Raw genomic sequence first — 21536 nt, 5'->3', positions numbered from 1 at the left:
TTACTGAGCAGTGAAGTAAAACAGATTTTATTTGGAGAGTTTGGGAAGGGGAGGAGGAAAGGAGAGTGAGGAGAGAAGGGGAAAGGGAGAGAGAGAGAGAGAGAGAGAGAGAGAGAGAGAGAGAGAGAGAGAGAGAGAGAGAGAGAGAGAGAGAGAGGCAGAGGCAGAGTCTGAGAGGGAGGAAGGGAGGGAAACAGAAGGAGGGAGGGAGGGCAGGAGAGAAGGAGAGAGGCTAAAGAGAGAACATGGGCAGAGAGAGCCCCTACGAACACCCCAGCATTAGATATGGAAGCATGAAAGTACACATCTCAAAAGGGTAGATGTGGGTGCCGATGTGCTTGGCCACACGGGCAAAAGCAGCACATGGGCTCTGGCAGCATATGCATGCCCTCTTTTTGTTCAAGGTGGTTTTTATAGGGTTTCTCCAATCAGGCCCCACGTGGGGCTTTCTGGCTAGATAAGAATCCCTTGGAAGGGGCTGGAGCAATAGCACAGCAGGTAGGGCGTTTGCCTTGCACGGGGTTGGCCCGGATTCGATTCCCAGCATCCCATATGGTCCCCCGAGCACTGAGCACCGCCAGGAGTAATTCCTGAGTGCATAGTGGGGAGTAACCCCTGTGCATTGCCAGGTATGACCGAAAAAGCAAAAAGAAAGAAAGAAAGAAAGAAAGAAAGAGAGAGAGAGAGAGAGAGAGAGAGAGAAGAAAGAAAGAAAGAAAGAAAGAAAGAAAGAAAGAAAGAAAGAAAGAAAGAAAGAAAGAAAGAAAGAAAGAAAGAAAGAATCCCTTGGGAGGGTTTTCTTTTAAAACTTTTCTCTCTCTCTCTTTTTTTTTTCCCCATCACACTCGGTGATGCACAGGGATTACTCCTAGCTCATGCACTCAGGAATTACTCCTGGCGGTGCTCAGGGGAACCATATGGGATGCTGGGGATCAAACCCGGGTTGGCCTAAGGCAAACACCCTACCCGCTGTGCTATCACTCTAGCCCCAAAAATTCCTTTTCTTGATCTGTGTTCCTGCTGGATCTTCTCTTGGAGGGTGGCCTTCTCTGTTCTGGCCTACCTGAAGGTTAATTGGAGTAAAGGAAGGAACTGAGTGTTCTCAGTAATTTCCTTCAGGCCCTTTCTGTAGAAAGGGGTCTAGTCTCCTCAGGGTCTGCTGCTGGAGAAGGTCTTACCAGGTCTTGCTTTCTGTATCCACAAAGTGAGCCAGACTTAGGACTGGTGGCCTTATTTCTTCCTCAAAATTTCTTTGTCATTATGGGGTGGAGGGAAGCGGGGTTTCCCTAATCTACCTGCCTGCATCACTGTGAGCAATCTGCATGGTGCAGATGTTCACATAGGGGCTTGCCTTGCATGTGACCTCCCTGGGTTCAATCCTATCATCTCATATGGCCCCCTGAGCACCTCCAGGAGTGACTCCTGAGAGAAGAGCCAGAAGTAACCCCTGAGCATCTCCAGGTATGACCCATAAACCAAAACTAACCAAATAAAAACCGAATATGGGCATTATCAAGGAAAGCCCTGCATTATTGATGGTGCCTTCATAATCTCATCGCTTGCACAGTTGAGATTATAAAGAGACAATCAGTTTCTGCACCTTCTTTTTTTTTTTTTTTTTTTTTTTTTTTGCTTTTTGGGTCACACCCAGCGATGCTCAGGGGTTACTCCTGGTTCTGCACTGAGGAATTACTCCTGGCAGTGCTTGGGGGACCATATGGGATGCCGGGGATCGAACCCGGGTCGGCCGCGTGCAAGGCAAACGCCCTACCCGCTGTGCTATCGCTCCGGCCCCTACACCTTCTTTTCTGAGGAGTCCACCTTTTTCTCGGTGGAGTCTTGGATTTCTGCATATGGTTGGTGCCTCTCCAAAGAACTCAGGCTTTGTATATCAAAGGGTTGTGGTCTTCATGCCTTTGGGCTACTTCAGGGCTAGGCAATATTCTCAACTTTTGTTATTTTCAACTTCCATTATTTTCCTGGACCCCCTACCTATCTGCCTTCAACATGTGCAATGTTGTTTTTCTGTTAAAAAGTCATTAGTTGGGGTCCAGGTATGTCAATTAGTGGTAGAGCACACCTAGCATTGTGTGAGACCTTGGATTCAGTTCCTGATACTGAAAAAAATTTTTTAAAAAATTTATTTTATTAAATCACCAAGTGGAAAGTTACAAAGTTCTCAGGCTTATATCTCAGTTATACAATGCTCAAACACCCATCCCTTCACCAGTGCCCATATTCCACCACCAATAAAAACAAAAACAAAACAAAAACAAAAACAAAAAAAACCAGTATACATCCCACCCCTCACCCCCCAAACCCCCCCGTGCGTGAGTGATAATTTCACTTCCTTTTCTCTTTACCTTGATTACATTCCAAATTTCAACACACAACTCGCTATTGTTGTTGGAGTTTCAAAACCGACTCACTATTTTTGTTGGAATTTATCCCCCAAGAATACAGCTCTAGTAACAAGGAAATATTTGATAATAAGTTTTCCACTGATGAGAATGAAGAGATAATATGTTGCGTGGCCGCGGTAGCGGCTGCGTGGTTTACAATTTCTGCATTATAGTAATTAAGTCCGCGGAGATTTAAGTTGGAAAATGAATCATTTCCCTTCCTGGAACAGCATGTAGCAAAAGCTTAGTTCACAGTTTCCATACATGGTTGCAAGCACTTGCTGGAACCCCAAATCCTAAAGCTGTCTCTGGTTCCTGCTCCTTCCACATCCACCGGCTAGGCAGAGGCATGGGCACTTGGGTCGAAACTCGGCCGGAGCCGAGCACCAGCCCCGGCTGGGACTGCCCCGGTATCCCGCGGCTGTTTCAAGTTCAAAGCACATTTTTTTTTCTGTGCCAAAAGTTCAAACCTGCTCAAAGGACCCACAAAATGTCGGACACCACGCCTTCTCCCGGAGGGGAGAGAGACCAAGAAGGAAGGATATTTCCTCCGTTAGCCGGCGTGGGGCAAAAGCTTAGTTCACAGTCTCCATACATGGTTGCAAGCACTTGCTGGGACCCCAAATCCTAAAGCTGTCTCTGGTTCCCGCTCGTTCCACATCCACCGGCTAGGCAGAGGCATGGGCACTCGGGTCGAAACTCGGCCGGAGCCGAGCACCGGCCCTGAAAAAATTTTTTTTAGCTGAGGTATGGGGGCCAGTGCAGCACCGTTGGGAAGGATGAGTAAAGAGAGGCTTCTAAACTCTCAGGGCTAGGACAAATGGAGACATTACTGAGACCGCTCGAGAAAATTGACGATCAACAGGATGATGATGGTGGTGATGATGATGATGATGATGAGGAGGAGGAGGAGGAGGAGGAGGAGGAGGAAGAGGATGGTGAGGTATGGGGGAAGTAGAGATATGTTGGTCAAAGGCACAAAGTTTCTGACATTTAAAGCCAAGGCGGGGTCAGAGTGATGACAGTACAGCAGGTAGGGTGATTGCCTTGTACAAGGCAGACCCAGGTTTGACCCCTGGCATCCCATATGGTCCCCAGGGCACCATCAGAAGTAATTCCTGAGTGCAGAACCTGGTATAACTCCTGAACATTGCCAGATGTGGCCCCAAAGCCACATAAAATCAAAGGTGCCCTACTCCGTTCTGGAGTGACCTGAAGCACAGTTATGGACAGTTAGGGTGTATACTTTCTCTTCCTTTATGGGACTTTCTTTTTTCTGGTTTTTTGGGCCACACCTGGAGTTACTCCTGGCTCTACACTCAGGAATTACTCCTGATGGTGCTCAGGGGACTACATGGGATATCAGGGATTGAACCCTGGTTTTATGCATGCAGGGCAAATGCCTTACCAGTTGTGATATCTCTTGGCTACTCTTCCTCTGTATTTCTCTCCTTATATTTCCTAAATAAAATAATTTTATTTTATATTCACATTCTAAGATTCCTTATTCATGAAAATCTTTGACTTATATCTGACCAAAACCTGCAGCTTGCTTGCATGATTTTTCTTTCTTTCCTTCTTCCTTTCTTCCTTCCATCCTTTCTTTCCTTCTTCCTTTCTTTCTTTCTTTCTTTCTTTCTTTCTTTCTTTCTTTCTTTCTTTCTTTCTTTCTTTCTTTCTTTCTTTCTTTCTTTCTTTCTTTCTTTCTTTCTTTCTTCCTTCCTTCCTTCCTTTCTCTTTCTTTCTTTCTTTCTTTCTTTCTTTCTTTCTTTCTTTCTTTCTTTCTTTCTTTCTTTCTTTCTTTCTTTCTTTCTTTCTTTCTTTCTTTCTTTCTTTCTGTCTCCTTCCTTCCTTTCTTCCTTTCTTTCTTTCTTTTTTTTTTTTGACTTTTTGGGTCACACCCGGTGATGCACAGGGATCACTCCTGGTGGTGCTCAGGGGAACATATGGGATGCTTGGAATCGATCCTGAGTCGGCCATGTGCAAGGCAAACGCCCTACCTGCTGTGCTATCACTCCAGCCCTTCTTTCTCTCTCTCCTTCCTTTCTTCCTTTCTTCCTTTCTTTCTTTCTTTCTTTCTTTCTTTCTTTCTTTCTTTCTTTCTTTCTTTCTTTCTTTCTTTCTTTCTTTCTTTCTTTCTTTCTTTCTTTCTTTCTTTCTTTCTTTCTTCCTTTCTTCCTTCCTTCCTTCCTTCCTTCCTTCCTTCCTTCCTTCCTTCCTTCCTTCCTTCCTTCCTTTCCTTGATGACACTCAGGGATTACTCCTGGTTCTGCACTCGGGAATTACTCCTTGCAGTGCTCAGGGAACTATATGGGGTACCAGAGAGAGAACCTGGATTGGTCATAAGCCTGGAGTTTTCAGTCACTAGTGCCACATACCTGGGATTTTATTTATTTATTTTTGCTTTTTGGGTCACACCCAGCGATGCACAGGGGTTATTCCTGGCTCTGCACTCAGGAATTACTCCTGGTGGTGCTTGGGGGACCATGTGGGATGCTGGGAATCGAACCTAGGTCTGTCTCCTGCAAGGCCGCATGCAAGCCCTACCCTTCATGCTATCGCTCCAGCCCCATAGAGCATTTTTTGTATGTGCCTTTGGCCATTTATATTTCTTTTCTTTTTTTTTGCTTTTTGGGTCACACCCAGCAATGCACTCAGGAATTACCCCTGGCGGTGCTCAGGGGATCATATGGGATGCTGGGATTTGAACCCAGGTCGGCCACGTGCAAGGCAAACGCCCTAACCGCTGTGCTATCACTCCAGCCCCCGGCCATTTATATTTCTTTTTTGAGGAAGCTTCTGTTCATTTTTCCTCCCCATTTTTTGATGGGGTTGGAGGTTTTTTTCTTGTGTCTCGTATATCCTGGATATCCTGGATATTAATCCCTTATCAGATGGGTAGCACTGTAGCACTGTCAGCCCATTATTCATTGATTTGTTCGAGCAGGCACCAGTAACGTCTCCATTGTGAGACTTGTTGTTACTGTTTTTGGCATATCGAATATGTCATGGGTAGCTTGCCAGGCTATGCTCTGCAGGCGAGATACTCTCGGTAGCTTGCCGGGCTCTCTGAGAGGGACAGGGGAATCGAATCCAGGCCAGCTGCGGGCAAGGCAAATGCCCTACCCGCTGTGCTATCACTCCAGTCCTTTCAGATTGGTATTGGGTAAATATTTTTTCTCATTCTGTGGGCTGTGGGTATTGGGTAAATATTTTTTCTCATTCTGTGGGCTCTTATTCTGGAGGTGGTTTGTGGGTGTGACTTCCACATACCTAACTTTTGGCCATTTAATTTCTCGGGAAACTTGGTCCCATATTGTTGGGACCTGGGGTCCGACCAGAGGCACAGCGGCAACTTTCGGGTATCAGGAAACCTGAAGGCACCATCAGGCTGCTGATGCACTTGCCCTGCAGGTACAGGTTGACCTGCTGGGCGGTACCATACCCCTAGGGACCACATCAAATTAAAAAAATTTTTTTGTTTGTTTTTGTACCACTCCTGGTTTACTTAGGGTTTAGTTTGGGATTACTCATGGTGGGGCAAGGTGAAATGTGTAGTAATGGGAATCAAATCTAGGTTGGCTGTGTGCAAGGCAAATTCCTTACCTCCTATACTATCTCTCTGGTCCCTAAAATTCTTTTTTAAGGCAAAGAAAACTATCAACAGCATAAAAAAAGCAGACTTTGGAATGAGAGAAAATATTTTGTAAATCTTTTTTCCTTTGGGCCACACCTGGCAATACTCATGTGTTACTCCTGGCTTTGCACTCAGGTATTACTCCTCCAGGTGCTTGGGGCACCATATGGAATACCAAGGATCAAACTCAGGTTTGTTGCGTGCAAAAGCAAACACTCCACTTCTGTGCTATCACTCCAGTCCCTATTTTACAAGCTAATAAAGGGTTAATGTGGATTTGAAAAATCAAAATTATCAGAATGTCCATCCTACCCAAAGCATTGTGTGAATTGAATGCAATACTCATTAAAATTCTAATGATGTTCTTTAAGGATTGGGAACAAACTCTACTAAAATTTGTGTGGAGGGGCTGGAGAGATAGCACAGCGGGTAGGGTGTTTGCCTTGCACGCGGCCGACCCGGGTTCAAATCCCAGCATCCCATATGGTCCCCTGAGCACCGCCAGGAGTGATTCCTGAGTGTAGAGCCAGGAGTGGCCCCTGTGCATCGCCGGGTATGACCCAAAAAGCAAAAAAAAATAAATAAATAAATAAAAAAATAAAATTTGTGTGGAACCACAAAACTCCTTGAGTAGCCAAAGAAATTCTAAGAGGAAGGAGAGAGAGAAAAAAGATAGGAGGTATTGCATTTCCCAGTCAAAGTTTGTAGTACAGGTCAAAGCCTGTACTACGAAGCTATAATAATCAAAACTGCTGAAGCCCAAGTAGGGTGAATAGGGTGCTTGTCTTGCATTTAGACAACTTGGGTTGATCCCTGACACTATATATGGTCCTTCTTTTTTTTTTTTTTTTTTTTTTTGCTTTTTGGGTCACACCTGACTATGCATAAGGGTTACTCCTGGCTCTGCACTCAGGAATTACTCCTGGCGGTGCTCAGGGGACCATATGGGATGCTGGGATTTGAACCTGGGTTGGCCGCGTGCAAGGCAAAACGCCCTACCTGCTGTGCTATTGCTCCAGCCTCTGTATATCGTCCTTTGAACCCCTCCAGGAGTAATCTTTTTGTTTCTGTTTTTTTTTTTGGGGGGGTCACATCTGGTGATGCTCAGGGATTACTCCTGGCTTTGCACTCATGAATTAATCCTGGTGGTGCTCAGGGACCATATGGGATGCTGGGAATCGAACCCGGGTCGGCTGTGTGCCCACTCTGCTATCGCTCCAGAACGTACAGGGGTAATCTTTAAGCACAGAGCCAGGATGAGCCCTGAGCACCACCAGGTGTGATCCAAAAAACAAAAATCAAACTGCATGGTACTGAAACAGAATTGAGAACCTTGAGTTAAATGTTTATCTATGATGTAGAAGCTAAGTACATGAAGTAGAGAAAGGAAAGTCTTTTCAACAAATGATGCTGGGTAACCTGAATAGCCACATGTAAAAAAAGTGAAATTGGAACCTTATCTCATGTCATTCACAAAAGTTAATTAAGATTGAGTCAGAGCGATAGCACAGAGGCTAGGGTGTTTGCCTTGCTTGTGGCCCATCTAGGTTCAGTTCCCAACACCATATGTGGTACCCCGAGTGCATTGGGAATGACCCTTAAGTGCAGAGCCAGGAGTAAGCCCTGAGCACTGCTGGGTATGCTCCCCTCCCCCCACCAAAAAAAAGTTAATTAAGGTTAAAGACCTTGATATTGGACCAGAATTCATAAAATACATTAAAGAAAGCATAGGCAGAACCTCTAGGAAATGGGCCTCAGAGGTGTCTTCAGTGAGCTGACCACAGAGACAAAAAGAACAAAAAATGAAAGACTTCTGCACTGGGGATTGGTGACAGTATTGCAGGTGGGGCACTGACTTGCACACAGCTGACCTGCATTCAATCCCAGCTTCCCATATGGTCCGCCAACCACCAAAAGGAGTAATTCTTGAGCACAGAGCCAGAAGTAACTCCTGAGCGTTGCTGGGTGTGACCCCACCCCCCCCAAAAAAAAAACACCAATAAAAACAGCAACAGCAAGAACCATCAAAAAAACCCTCCAAGGGATAGACATAGAAAGATTGCACTCATTTGTGGAATATAAAGTAACAGAATGGGAGAATAACTCCCAAGAACAGTAGAGATAAGTACCAGGAGGATTACTCCACAGCTTAGAAGCCGGCCTCGCATGCTGGGGGAAAAGGCAGCTCAGATAGAGAAGGGACCACTAAGTAAAGGGTGCTAGGAGGGCCCGTTCGGGATGGGAGATTCGGGCTGAAAGTAGACTACAGACCGAATATGATGGCCACTTAATACCTCTATTGCAAACCATAACACCCAAAAGGAGAGAGAGAGAGAGCGAGCAAAAGGGAATGCCCTGCCACAGAGGCTGGGTGGGGGGGGGGGATAGGCTGGGGGTGGGGGTTGGGATGCTGGGACCATTGGTGGTGGAAAATGGGCACTGGTGGAAGGATGGATACTTGACTATTGTATGACTGAAATGCAAGCATGAAAGTTTGTAAGTCTGTAACTGTATCTCATGGTGATTTACTAATAAAAAATTAAACAAATAAACAAACAAAAACCCTCCAAAACTTCTGCACTACAAAAGAAACTCAAGATAAAATAAAAAGACGCCGTACTAAATGGGAGAAAATAAATATACACAGTACATCAGATAAAGGGCTAATATTCAAGAACTATAAGCATTCACAAAATTCAACAACAAATTTAACAACTCCACCCAAAAATGTGGAGAGGAGATGAACAGACACTTCTTTGAAGACTTATAAATGGCCAACAGGCATATGAAAAAGTGCAGCTTGTCACTTATGATTAGAGAACTGCAAACCAAAACAACAATGAAGTATCATCTCACACCTGTGAGACTGGCTTATCTCAAAAAATCTGGAAACAGCCAGTGTTGATGGGGTTGTGGTGAGAAAGAAACTCTCATTTACTGTTGGGAGAAATGTCATTTGGTTTGACATCTTTGGAAAGCAATATGGAGATTTCTCCAAAAAAGTAAGAATGGAACTCCCATACAACCCAGCGATACCACTTCTTGGCATCTGTCCCCCAAACACAACAACATTTATTTGAAAGGATATATGCACACTTACGTTCATTGCAGCTTTTATAATGGTAGCCAGGATATGGAAACAACCATCAGTTGTGGATGATTGAATCAATAAATTGTTGTAAGGCCAAAGAGATAGAACAGAGGGTAGGGTGCTTGCAACTGACCCAGGTTCTATCCCTTACCCTTGCCAGGAGTAAGCCCTAAGCAGAATGAAATTCTCTGCAGCTATAAGAAAGGATAACATTATATAATTTGCTGCTACATGGATGGAACTAGAGGATATTGTGCTGAGTGAAGTGAGTCAGAAAGGAAGGGATACATCCAGAATGATCTCATTCACACATGGGATTTAAAGATACATTGTAAGGGAGCAACTGGCCAAAGGCAACAGACCTGGAGACTTGGTCAACAGAATTCTTTGGCAGGTCTGGGTGTGTTTGAAAGGGAGGGGTCTTTGGGGCCTTAGTGGACTGGGAAGTAGTCACTCTGGTGGTATTGGGAATGATGTATTAAATTATCAGTAATAGAATTTATTTATTTTTGGTTTGGGGGCCACATTTGGCGATGCTCAGGGGTTACTCCTGGCACTTCACTCAGGAATTAATTCCTGACACTAGTCGGGGGACCATATGGGATGTCAAGATTGAACCCAGGTTGGCCAAATGCAAGGCACCTACTGCTCTGACCCTCATTAACAGAATTTAAATCAGAGTGTCTCAATACTTTTTTTTTTTTTTAAAGCTGGAGCTGGAGTGATTGTACAGTAGATAGGGTACTTGCTCTGCACACGGCCAACCAGATATGGTACCCCAGATGGTCTCCCAAGCTTCATCAGAAGTGATCCTTGAGCACAGAGCCAGGAGTAAGCCCTGAGCATTGCTAGGTGTGGGCCCCCTGAAAAACCAAAAGTGTAAAGAACTCACCCAATGACATAGCGGGTAGGTCATTTGCCTTGCACGTAGCCAACCCTGGTTTGGCACCCCATATGTTTCCTGGCACTTCCAGGAGTGATCCCTGAGCTCAGATCTAGGATTAAGCCTAGGTGTGTTGCAAAAACAAACAAACAAAAAAAAACAATTTAAAATAAAAACAGAAGCAAAACAGAAAAATGGTCTCCCCCATGCTAATTTAACCAAATGAGCTAACAAAGTTAATAATCACAATCAATCACTGTCATCCGTTGCTCATCGATTTGCTCGAGTGGGTACCAGTAATGTCTCCATTGTGAGACTTGTTACTGTTTTTGGCATATTGAATATGCCCCGGGTATCTTGCCAGGCTCTGCCGTGCAGGTGGAATACTCTCCATAGCTTGCCGGGCTCTCCGAGAGGGGTGGAGGAATCGAACCCGGGTCGACCGTGTGCAAGGCAAACACCCTACCTGCTGGGCTATTGCTCCAGCCCAACAAATTTAACAATGAGAGATATTGATTATGTATTTTTTTCCAAAAAATACAAATAGTCAGTAACTATATGAAAAGATGTTTTAGTCTAATCTAATACCTTTCATATTAAAAAAATTAAATTAATTTTTTTTAGTTTTTTTTTTGTCACCAGGTGATGTTCAGGGAATTACTCTTTACTCCTGAAAGTGCACTCAGGAGTTAATCCTGGTGGTGCTCAGGGGACCATATGGAATGCCGGAGCTTGAGTGAACCTGGGTCTGATGTGTACAAGGCAAGCACCTTACCTGCTGTACTATTTATCCAGTTCCCAACCCCAGATACTTATACGATAATTTTTCACTATTTTATTTCATTATTTTGGTTTATAGACCATGCTTGGCAATGTTCAGCAGTTACTCCTGGCTGTGCATTCACATATCACACCTGGCAGTGCTCAGGGATGCTGAGAATCAAACCCATGTCAGCTTCATTAAAGGGAAGCGCCCTGCCCACTATATTATCTCTCCGGCCCCAATTTTTCACTATTTTATATTAGCTTTAACTGTGTGCCTGTCTCCTGATGTAATTCTCTTGGATTAGAGAAAAGTGAATAAATTATAAAGTTTCACTTAAAGGGGGAAATGAACTATTCTTTCAGAGTGGGACATTGAGAACTCACAATTCATTACAACAAAAAAGGATGTGTTCACAGAGCTGCCCAAGCATTACAGCAAAGTGAAGCAGTTGCCAGCAGTGGCAAGCATATTATACCAAGGGTGAAAGAAAACCTGGGAAAAGAGGAAAACGTGACTGTACAGAAGGAATTTTCTCACCACAGTATCATGCTATATCACACAACGAACTGATTTTTTTTTTTTTAAAGTGAAGAGATAAAATGAGAAATGTGAGTGAGATGAAAAGGAGATTGTAGATTTTAGGGAATAAAGCATCATGTCACAAGATTAGATGAGAAACAGCAAGGATGGATTAGCTATGGCTGAAAATACAAATTGATATAGAAGAGATGCAGGTGATAATTAGAGTGGACATGGAAGAGAAAGCTGCTGATGGCACAGTTTAGAGTTCATAGATACCAAAGGGGCTGGAGCGATAGCACAGCGGTAGGGTGTTCTCCTTTCACTCGGCTGACCCATGTTCGATTCCTCCGCCCCTCTCGGAGAGCCCGGCAAGCTACCAAGAGTATCATGCCCTCATGGCAGAGCCTGGCAAGCTACCCGTGGCTTACTGGATATGTCAAAAACAGTAACAATTAGTCTCACAATGAGAGACGTTACTGGTGCCCGCTCGAACCAATCGATGAGCAACGGGATGACAGTGACAGTGACAGATACCAAAGACAGGTAATCTAGGAGAAAACCACCAAACACAAAGTAAAAAATACCAAAAACTGGGGCCGGAGCGATAGCACAGCGGGTAGGGTGTTTGCCTTACACGCGGCCGACCCTGGTTCGATCCCCGGCATCCCATATGGTCCCCCAAGCACTGCCAGGAGTAATTCCTGAGTGCAAAGACAGGAGTAACCCCTGAGCATCGCTGGGTGTTACCCAAAAAGAAAAAAAAAAAAAAAAAAAAAAAAAAAAAACCAAAAACTTCCCTGCAGAAAGAACTATTTGAAGGACATACTCCATTTCTTCATTTCATAAAATTCGCTACAGCGGGCTAGAGTGATAGCATAGCGGGTAGGGCATTTACCTTGCACGCCGCTGACCCGGGTTCAATTCCCAGCGTCCCATATGGTTCCCTGAGCACCGCCAGGAGTAATTCCTAAGTGCAGAGCCAGGAGTAACCGGTGTACATCGCTGAGTGTGACCCGAAAAAAAAAGAATTCACTAACCTGTTTAATGTCAATACACATACTTTTTTTGGGTGGGGGACCAGACATGGCTTTGCTCAGGATTTACTCCCAGCTCTGCATTCAGGCATTAGTCCTGGTAGGCTGAGGGACCATATGGGGTGCTGGGAATTGAACCAGGGTTGGCAGTGTGTAAGGCAAGCATCTTACTTGCTGTGCTATTTCTCCAGTTTCCTCCCCCCGGTTTTTTTTTTTTTTGTGCCCTCAGGGATTGAACCTATGTCTCATATATGAAGGACATGCACTTTACCACTGAGCCACTTCCCTGGCCAGCACATGTCTTTTTGTTTGTTTTGTTTTAGGGTCATTCCCAGAAGGGCTCAAGGACAACTCCTAGCATGATGCTCTGAGGTTCTGGTAGCTCCAGGGATGGAACTGATAGCTGTGTGTTGCCAGAGATAGGGGACTGTACAGTGCTTGGGATGAAACACAGGCCTCCTGCATGCAAAGTATGTGATAATTCACAAAGTATGTGATAATTCACATACTTTGTGATAAAGTATATGATAGCCCTTGAACTATCTCCCGGGTTTTGACACAATTTAATTAAGCTACTAAAATTCAAGGGAAAAAATTGGTGGACACCCACTCAGAGATGCTCAAGGGTTACTCTTGGCTCTGTGCTCAGGGGGATGCTCCCAGTAATGCTGGATGATCAGGCAGTGATGAGGATCAAATTCAGGCATTTTGCATGCAAAGCATGTGTTCAGCCTGTTCAATTCTCTCTGGCAGAAGAAATTATTTCTTTGTTGTTGTTGTTGTTGTTGTTTGGAGGCCACACCTGGTGGTGGTCAGGACTTACTCCTGGCTCTGTACTCAGGGATCACTTGTGGTGGGGCTTGGGGGACCTTATGGCTATATGGGCTGTCGGGAGTTATAATCAGCTATGTGCAAGACAAGTGCCCTACCCTCTGTACAATCTCTCCAGCCTAATTTTTTTTTTATTAGTGAATCACCGTGAGGTATAGTTACATATTTACAACTTTTTGTCCTTGTGTTTCAGTCATATAATGCTGAGTACCCATCCTTCCACCAGGGCCCATTCTCCACTACCGATGATCCCAATATCCCTCCCACCCCATCCCACCTTTGTGGCAGGGCATTCCCTTTTGTTCTCTCTCTGCTTTTGGGTGTTGTGGTTTGCAATAGAGGTATTGAGTGGCCATCGTGTTTGAACCTTAGTCTACTTTCAGTGTGCATCTCCCATCCCCAGCGGGTACAGCCTGAAAATTCTTTAACAACATGTCTGGTATTCCTGTCAAGAATATTTAACTTGGGGGTATGATGCCACCAACAGGTCAACCTGTATTTTCATCAGCAGCCTGAAGGTGACTTCAGGCTTCCTGACACCCCAAAATTGCCACTGTGCCTATGGCTGGACTCCAACAACCTGGGACCAAGTTTACTAAGAAATTAAATGGCCAAAAGTTAGGTATATGGGAGCCATGTGCACAAACCACCTCTGGCTTAGCTATACGAGCTCATTTCGGAGAACCACAGATAAATCTCTAAAGAGACCAAAACCACAGTTAATCTCGGACCCGCACATTGCTGAACAGACTGGGATAAATTGGATGGGGCAGGTTGGCCTGTACCTGCCCAAGCAGAGCCCCCAGCAGCCGCTTGCTTTCACAATTCAAAATCGCCACCATACCCCCGGCCTGACTCTACTGTCTCAGGACTGACTTCACCAAGACATAATCTGCTGAAAATTTGGGCATTTGGGTTTTTGTGACTGAAATCTCCAGGCTTTCATGGAGTTGGTGTGGGCTACCTCCCCTCACTTCCCGTTACACTGGTGACTGGAAGCACTGTCAGTCACCCCCATGAACCAACTCCAGTGCCACCCTGTAAACTCTATTACTGGCCTTGCTTCAGAGACCTTTAAATAAACCTCAAAATAGGGCAAAAGCCAGAGACACAGCAGTGAGTCCCGGAAGACACCACAGAGCCGGAGATCTCTCTGGGCCCCATACCAAGTCTGTTTCACCAGGGCACCCCACATGAAGCAGGTATAGTCTCCCTGCCTACTCCAGATGGAATCCCGGTGACCAAGAGCTTCCACAAGCAAGGCCCAGGTGTGCAGGTTCCAGGATTAAATCTCCATGCTGCATGGCGGCAGAGATGTTGGGCTCTCCCTCCCTGACTCCCTGCTCACTCATCGGCCTGGCTGTCACCCCCACAGTGTGCCTCCAGGTGCCATCTTAGCACACCAATAACCCTGGTCCAGAGACACCCAATTGAATCCAAAAATGGATTAGTGCCCTACAGAAATGTCTCTCTCTCTCTCTCTCTCTTTTTTTTTTTTTTGCTTTTTGGGTCACACCTGGTGATGCACAGGGGTTACTCCTGGCTCTCCACTCAGGAATTACTCCTGGCGGTGCTCAGGGGACCATGTGGGATGCTGGGGATCGAACCTGGGTTGGCCGCGTGCAAGGCAAATGCCCTACCCGCTGTGCTATTGCTCCAGCCCCCAGAAATGTCTCTTAAACCCAACCATTTACAATCTAGGATTCCAGAAGCACACGGCTGCAGCACCCAAGATATTCAAAATGAGCAATGGACAATAAATGATCTAGTATCTGCCCCTGGCAGGCAGGCTTGAATGGTGATGGGAAAATTTGAGCAAAGCATAATGCCCAAAAGTAGAGAGAAAGTATTAGGAAAATTGCCTGCCATGGAGTCAGGGTGAGGATGGAGATATACGGTGTGTGTGGGGTGGGGATATACTGGGGACACTGGTGGTTTAAAATGTGCACTGGTGGAGGGATGGGTGTTCAACCATTGTACGGTTGAGTCTAGAACATGAAAGCTTTGTAACTAACTATATCTCACGTTGATTCAATTAAAAATAAAAGTAATGTGGAGTTCATGCCCAATCAGCTTAATCAATGGCTGAATAAAAAGCAGTAGTCCTACATTTTAAAAAAAAGAATATTGGGGCTGGAGTGATAGCACAGCAGGTAAGGCGTTTGCCTTGCACACGGCCAACCTGGGTTCTATTCCCAGCATCCCATATGGTCCCCCAGCACCACCAGGAGTAATTCTTGAGTGCAGAGCTAGGAGTAACCCCTGTGCACTGTTGAGTGTGACCCAAAAAGCCAAAAAAAAAAAAAAAAAAAAAGAGAGACAGTTATACATGTTAAGATTGAGAGATAATTTGGAAATCAACTAGTCTGAACTTTTAGAAGTATGAATGCTGGGACCAGAGTGATAGTACAGAAGGCAAGGCTTTTATCTTGCTTGCTGCCGACCTGGCTTTGATCCCCAGCACCATATGTGGATACAGTCCCAGGAGCCCCACTAGGAGCAACACCTGAGCTCAGAGCCAGGAGCAAGCCCTGAGCACTGATGGGTGTGCCCCCCATAAAACAAAGAAGAAAAAAGAAAAGAAATATAGATGCTGTGGAAGAAAGGGAAAGACTGGGAAACTGATCTCATACATCTCTGAAGACCCAGAAGAAAGAATATCCTTCACTTGTATCACTTGTCTTCCTGTTGATCTTCGATTTGCTTGAGTGGGTGCCAGTAACATCTCCATTTGTCCCTGTTGAGTGCTAGTGTAGCCCAATGATATCTGCTCGCTCCAGGAACAGGAAGAGCCTCAAACTGTTCATTCACGGTTTTGACGAAGAAGTCTGACCATCTCGTTGGTGGGCGGCCACTCGGTCTTTTGATGTCCCGTGGAACCCTGTCGATAACAGCTCTAGTCCAGCGGTTGTCTATGAATCGCATTACATGACCGGCCCATCTAATCTTTGATGTCTTGGCAAATGAGACAGCATCCCTGATTCTTGACCGTCGATGGAGGTCGGAACTCCGGATCCCTTCTCTCTAGTGAGACTTGATACTCCTAGCATAGCTCTTTCAATTCCTCTTTGGGATACCTGAATAGCGTTCTCATCTTATTTGTGTAGGGCCCAGGTCTCTGAGGCGTACGTTAGTTCAGGAAGAATGGTGGAGTCGAAAAGATGTGTCCGGAGTCGGAGGTCCTTCGTCCTCTTAACCACTTCTTCGACGCTCTTGAAGGCATTCCATGCCGCTCTCTTCCTCCTGCGCAGTTCTGGCTCCAAGTCATTCCTCATGTTGAGTTCTCGACCCACGTACACATAGCTACTGCATTCAGAGATGTTCATTCCATTGAGAGCAAATGGAGCATCAGGGACTAGTTTGTTTTTCATGAGCATCGTCTTGAGCTGAACCTCAAGAATATCCTACATAGTATAATTCTAAGCTGTTAGCCCCGGCCTGGATAACCATGGTTGAGGGTAATAGGCAGTCATTTTAATTTATTTATTTTAAATTAAAATTTTTTTTATTAAGACACCATGATTTACATAGTTGTTCATAATAGGATTGTTTCAGGCATGCAATTTTCCAACACTTATCCCATCACCTTCCTTCTACCAATGTCCCCAGGTTCCCTTCCACACTCTAGCCTGTTGCCTTGCCAGGCATATAAGAAATTTATTTCACATTACTTGCTTCAACAAAACTTAAAGGAGTGATAAGTGGAATTATCATAAAATAAATCAATAAAAGTCAATTTGTGATGATTGCCATGTGATTTAAACCTATGTAGCACTGTCGTCCTGTTGTTCATTGATTTGCTCAAATGGGCACTAGTAATGTTTCCATTGTGAGACATTGTTACTGTTTTTGGCATACCGATTATGCCACGGGTACCTTGCCAGGCTCTGCCGTGCGGGCGGGATACTCTCGGTAGCTTGCTGGGCTCTCCGAGAGGGGCGGAGGAATCGAAACTAGGTCGGCCGCATGCAAGGTGAACGTCCTATCTGCTGCGTTAAGAATGGACAGAATACTATATTAACTGATTTTTATCTCTTTTTTATTACGCAAATAAAGAAATAAAAATCAGTTAATATAGTACTCTACCCATTCTCATTTACATAGATAAATTTATGACTCTGGTATCTTAAATATTGTGTTGGGGCCAGAGTGATGGTATAGTGGGTAAGGCATTTGCCTTGCATGAGGCCAACCTGGGTTTGATTCCCAACATCTCCTATGGTCCTCTGAGTACCATCAGGAGTGATTCCTGAGCACAGAGCCAGGAGTAACTTCTGAGCATCACAGAGTGTGCCCTCCCCCAAAAAATGTTTAGTATTTAATTTTATTTTGCATTTGGATCTTATTGTGGTAATTATATCTTTCTTGTTATAAGTAAAACTTATTTTTTATTTATTTATTTTTTAAATAATAGTTTATTTTTTAATTGAGTCACCGTGAGAACAGTTACAGGGCTTTTATTATTATTATTATTTTTATTATTATTATTTTTTTGCTTTTTGGGTCACACCTGGCGATGCACAGGGGTTACTCCTGGCTCATGCACTCAGGAATTATTCCTAGCTGTGCTCAGGGGACCATATGGGATGCTGGGGATCGAACCCCGGTCGGCTGCGTGCAAGGCAAACACCCTACCCACTGTGCTATCACTCCAGCCCCTACAGGGCTTTTAGGATCAAGTCTCAGTCATACTATGACCAAACACCTGTCCCTTCACTGGTGCACATGTTCCACCACCAAGAATCCTAGCACCCTCTGCCCCCACTCCCCCTCTGCCTGTGTGGCAGATGATTTTCACTTTACTCTCTCCTTACTTTGATTACATTCAATTTTGGACAGGAAACTCACTATCATTATTTGGAGTTTTTCCCCGAACAGTCAGACCTGTTGGAATGGCATTATTTGATCGTATGTTTTCTATTGTCGATAACAAAGAGCATATGATGTTGCACAGTCACGAAAGCGGCCACCCAGTTTTGGGACTCTGGTATTAAGTCCAGAGGTATTTTTGCCAGCAGCCACTGCATTTCGAGATTGGTTTGTGTGCCTCTGGGATCATGGCTGTTCAGGAGCAGAGGAGCTGTTTGTGGGCGACCGCTCAGGGGACTCATTTGGGCAGAAGGCAGGGCCAGTTCTGCCCCCCCCCCCCACATCATGAGATTCACCATGCGTCCCATCACTGCAAGCTCCTACCTCTCTATCCAATTGGTTCTGAACGGTGGCGGTCACCATCCTGCCATAAAGGGGGAAAGGCCAAGGGACGGAAACCCTTCCCCTCCTGGGGCTGCATGGGGCCATAGCTTAGCTCACAGTACAGGAGTATATCTGCCAGCAGCCGCAATGTTCCGAGATTGTTTTCTGTGCCTCAGGGATAATGAATGCTTGGGGTGGCAGAGCCATTCCTGAGCGTATTTTTTGTATATCAGGAAAGGTCGCCAGAGAATGCTCCGAACCCCAGATCAGGCCAAGAAAACCGGGGTGCCAAACGGAGAAGGTACAGCGTCCCCGCCTTCTCCAGATGGAGTCCCAGCTTATGCGGCTGCGCAGTTGGGAGAGATATCCCAGTTCCACATACCGGAGCCGTGTTAGTAGAAGCTCAGTGTCGCTGGGACTCCATCTGGAGAAGGCGAAAACTTATTTTTAAAGTAAAACTTTTATTTATTTTATTTTATTTTTTGGCCACAGTTGATGATACTCAGGAGTTACTCCTCACTCTGCTCTTAGGAGTTACTCCGGGTGGTGCTCAGGGAACCCTATGGAGTGCTGGAGATCAAACCCTGGTCAGCTGCGTAAAGGCAAATGCCCCACCCACTGAACTAATACTCCTGCCCCACAGTTACAAGTAAAACTTTTTAAAAAATTCTGTGCTACCCAAAATGAGAGAGAGAGCAAAAGGGTATGCCCTGCCACAGAAGCAGGGGGATGTGGGGGGGAATGGGGTGGGGGTGGGAGGAAGCACACTGGGCTCATTGGTGGTGGAGAATGGGCACTTGTGGAGGGATGGGTACTCAAACATTGTATGACTGAAACGTAGCCACGAAAGTTTGTAAGTCTGTAACTGTACCTCATGGGGATCCATTACAAAAAATAAATAAAATTTTAAAAATAAATAAAAATTCTGTGCTAGTATCTTTTAGAGTTTCCATGAAATAGGTAAAAAAAAAAAACCCAAAAAACCCTTCAAATGTAAGAGTGAAGAGAATTAAGAAAACTTGGGGCCGGAGAGATAGTACAGTAGGCAAGGTGCTTGCCTTGCATATGGCCAACCTGAGTGTGATCCCAGCATCCCAAATAGTCCCCGAGCACCACCAGGAATGATTCCTGAGTGCAGAGCCAGGAGTTACCCCTGAGCATCCATGAGGTGTGGCCCCAAAAGAAAACAACAAAAATTTTAAATGGGGAAATATGACTGGGCCTATAAAATCATAAGATGTTTAATTGAAAGGAAATATTAGTTTTATATCAGAAAATATATAATAGATTCCTCTTAAGTGTCTGCATTAATAAGTAAAAGTTTGCAATAAAAATCTCTGAATGCAAAAAAACTAACTAGACACAGAACAATAAATATAAACGAGATGTTAATTCATTGTTGAAAATGTGTACAATTCACTAGGCCATATGGTGATGGTGGGGACAGGCCCTTTCCATCTCCCTGCCCCTAAGGGGTTCTGGCTGTCATGCCCATGAACTGCCTCCTGGTGCCTTCTCAGCTCATTAAGGCCTTGATCCAGAGACTCACAAATGAATCTCAAAATGGACTAGCTCCTTACAGAGACATCTCTGGACCCCAGTCATTTAGAATTTTAGAATTCCAGGAACGTGTGGCCACTTTTGCGGCTGCGTGCCCTCTCATGGTATTCAAAATAAGCAATAGAAAATAAAGTATCTAGTATCTGCCTGTGGCAGACAGGCTTGAATGGTGTTTGGAAAATTCGAAATAATGGTGGTGGAAGGTGTAATGGTGGTGGGATCAGTGTTGAAATATTGAATGCAATCAATGTGAACAACCTTATGAAAATAAAATTTAAAAATTAAAAAAAGGAAATGTATAAAATTCCCTTAGCAAGCTAGGAATAAATATACCTTTCTTAATCTAGTAGAGGGCAACCATAAGCACCATTTGTGAGTACCAAACTCACTGTCACATGTTGGGAAGTTTCATCTGTACTTTAAAGAAGCTCTTTTAACTCTTCTTGCAAAACTGACTTCAAAGCTATGAATTGCCTAAGCTAGGGTTACCTGGCCATGAAGGTAACATGTATTGTTTCTTCAAATTTGAATGATATTCTAGCTGGATAGAGTATTCTTGGTGAGGTGTTCATTTCATTGAATGTTTGTACTATATTCCTCCAATCTCCTCTGAGTCATAGAGTCCCACTTGATAGATCTGCTGTAAATCTTTCCTTTGTATGCAGATTTCTTTCTGATATTTCCATATTCTGTCTATCTTTGGCTTTTGTCATTTTTGGTACAATATGTCTTAAAATTTTCCTACTTGAGTCTGTTTTTTCCTGGGATCCTTTGAGCCTCATGGATCTTGGTGACTGAATTTCTCAACTCTGGGAAATTATTTTTTTCTTAAATATCACTGTATCACTGTCACTGTCATCCCATTACTCATCAATTTGCTCGAGCGGGCACCAGTAACGTCTCCATTGTGAGACTTGTTACTGTTTTTGGTGTATCGAATACCACAGGTAGCTTGCCAGGCTATGCCCTGCGGGCGGGATACTCTCCGTAGCTTACTTCGCTTTCTGAGAGGGACGGAGGAATTGAACCTGGGTCAGCTGAGTGCAAGGCAAATGCCTTACCCACTGCGCTATCACTCCAGCTCAAATTTTATTTTCATAAAGTTGTTCACAGTAATTAATTACATTCAATATTTCAACACCAATCCCACAACCATTATACCTTCCCACTACCATTATTTTTAATTTTCCCACCACCACTCAAGCCTGCCCCACAGGCAGATGCTAGGTAATTTATTTTGTATTGCTTGTTATGAATAGCATGAGATGTTGCGTGGCTGTGAAAGCAGCTGCACACTTCTGGAATTCTAAAATTTTAAATAATTAGGGTCCGGAGAAATCTCTGCAGTGAGCTTCTGGGTTTTGAGATTCATTTGTGAGTCTCTGGATCATGGCTGTTAATGCGCTTAAATAGCACCTGGAGTCAGTTCTTGGGCGTGTCATCCAGGACCCCGTAGGGGCGGGGAGATGGGAAGGAGTGGGCTGTCCCCTATCCCTTGAGACCTGGAGTTTGCAGTCATTGGTCCCGAGTACCTAGGTTTTTCACTGGGTTCCGGAAGTTTGTGGCTGCCAGGAACTCTGGGAAATTCTTATTGATAATTTATTTTATTATTGTTCA

The 21536-nt window shown here is 44.6% G+C and overlaps 1 protein-coding gene across 1 annotated transcript in view; it reads left to right on the top strand.

Moving 5' to 3' along the window:
• Window positions 1–21536, top strand: part of DNAH2 (dynein axonemal heavy chain 2) — a 168838-nt gene that overhangs the window by 26098 nt on the left and 121204 nt on the right. The window lies entirely within an intron of this gene.

The sequence above is a fragment of the Sorex araneus genome, chromosome 3, assembly GCF_027595985.1.
Source record: "Sorex araneus isolate mSorAra2 chromosome 3, mSorAra2.pri, whole genome shotgun sequence".
In the NCBI taxonomy this organism is placed as follows: Eukaryota; Metazoa; Chordata; class Mammalia; order Eulipotyphla; family Soricidae; genus Sorex; species Sorex araneus.
The sequence above is the reverse complement of the archived record's forward strand: the minus strand, read 5'-3'. Positions and strand labels throughout refer to the sequence as shown.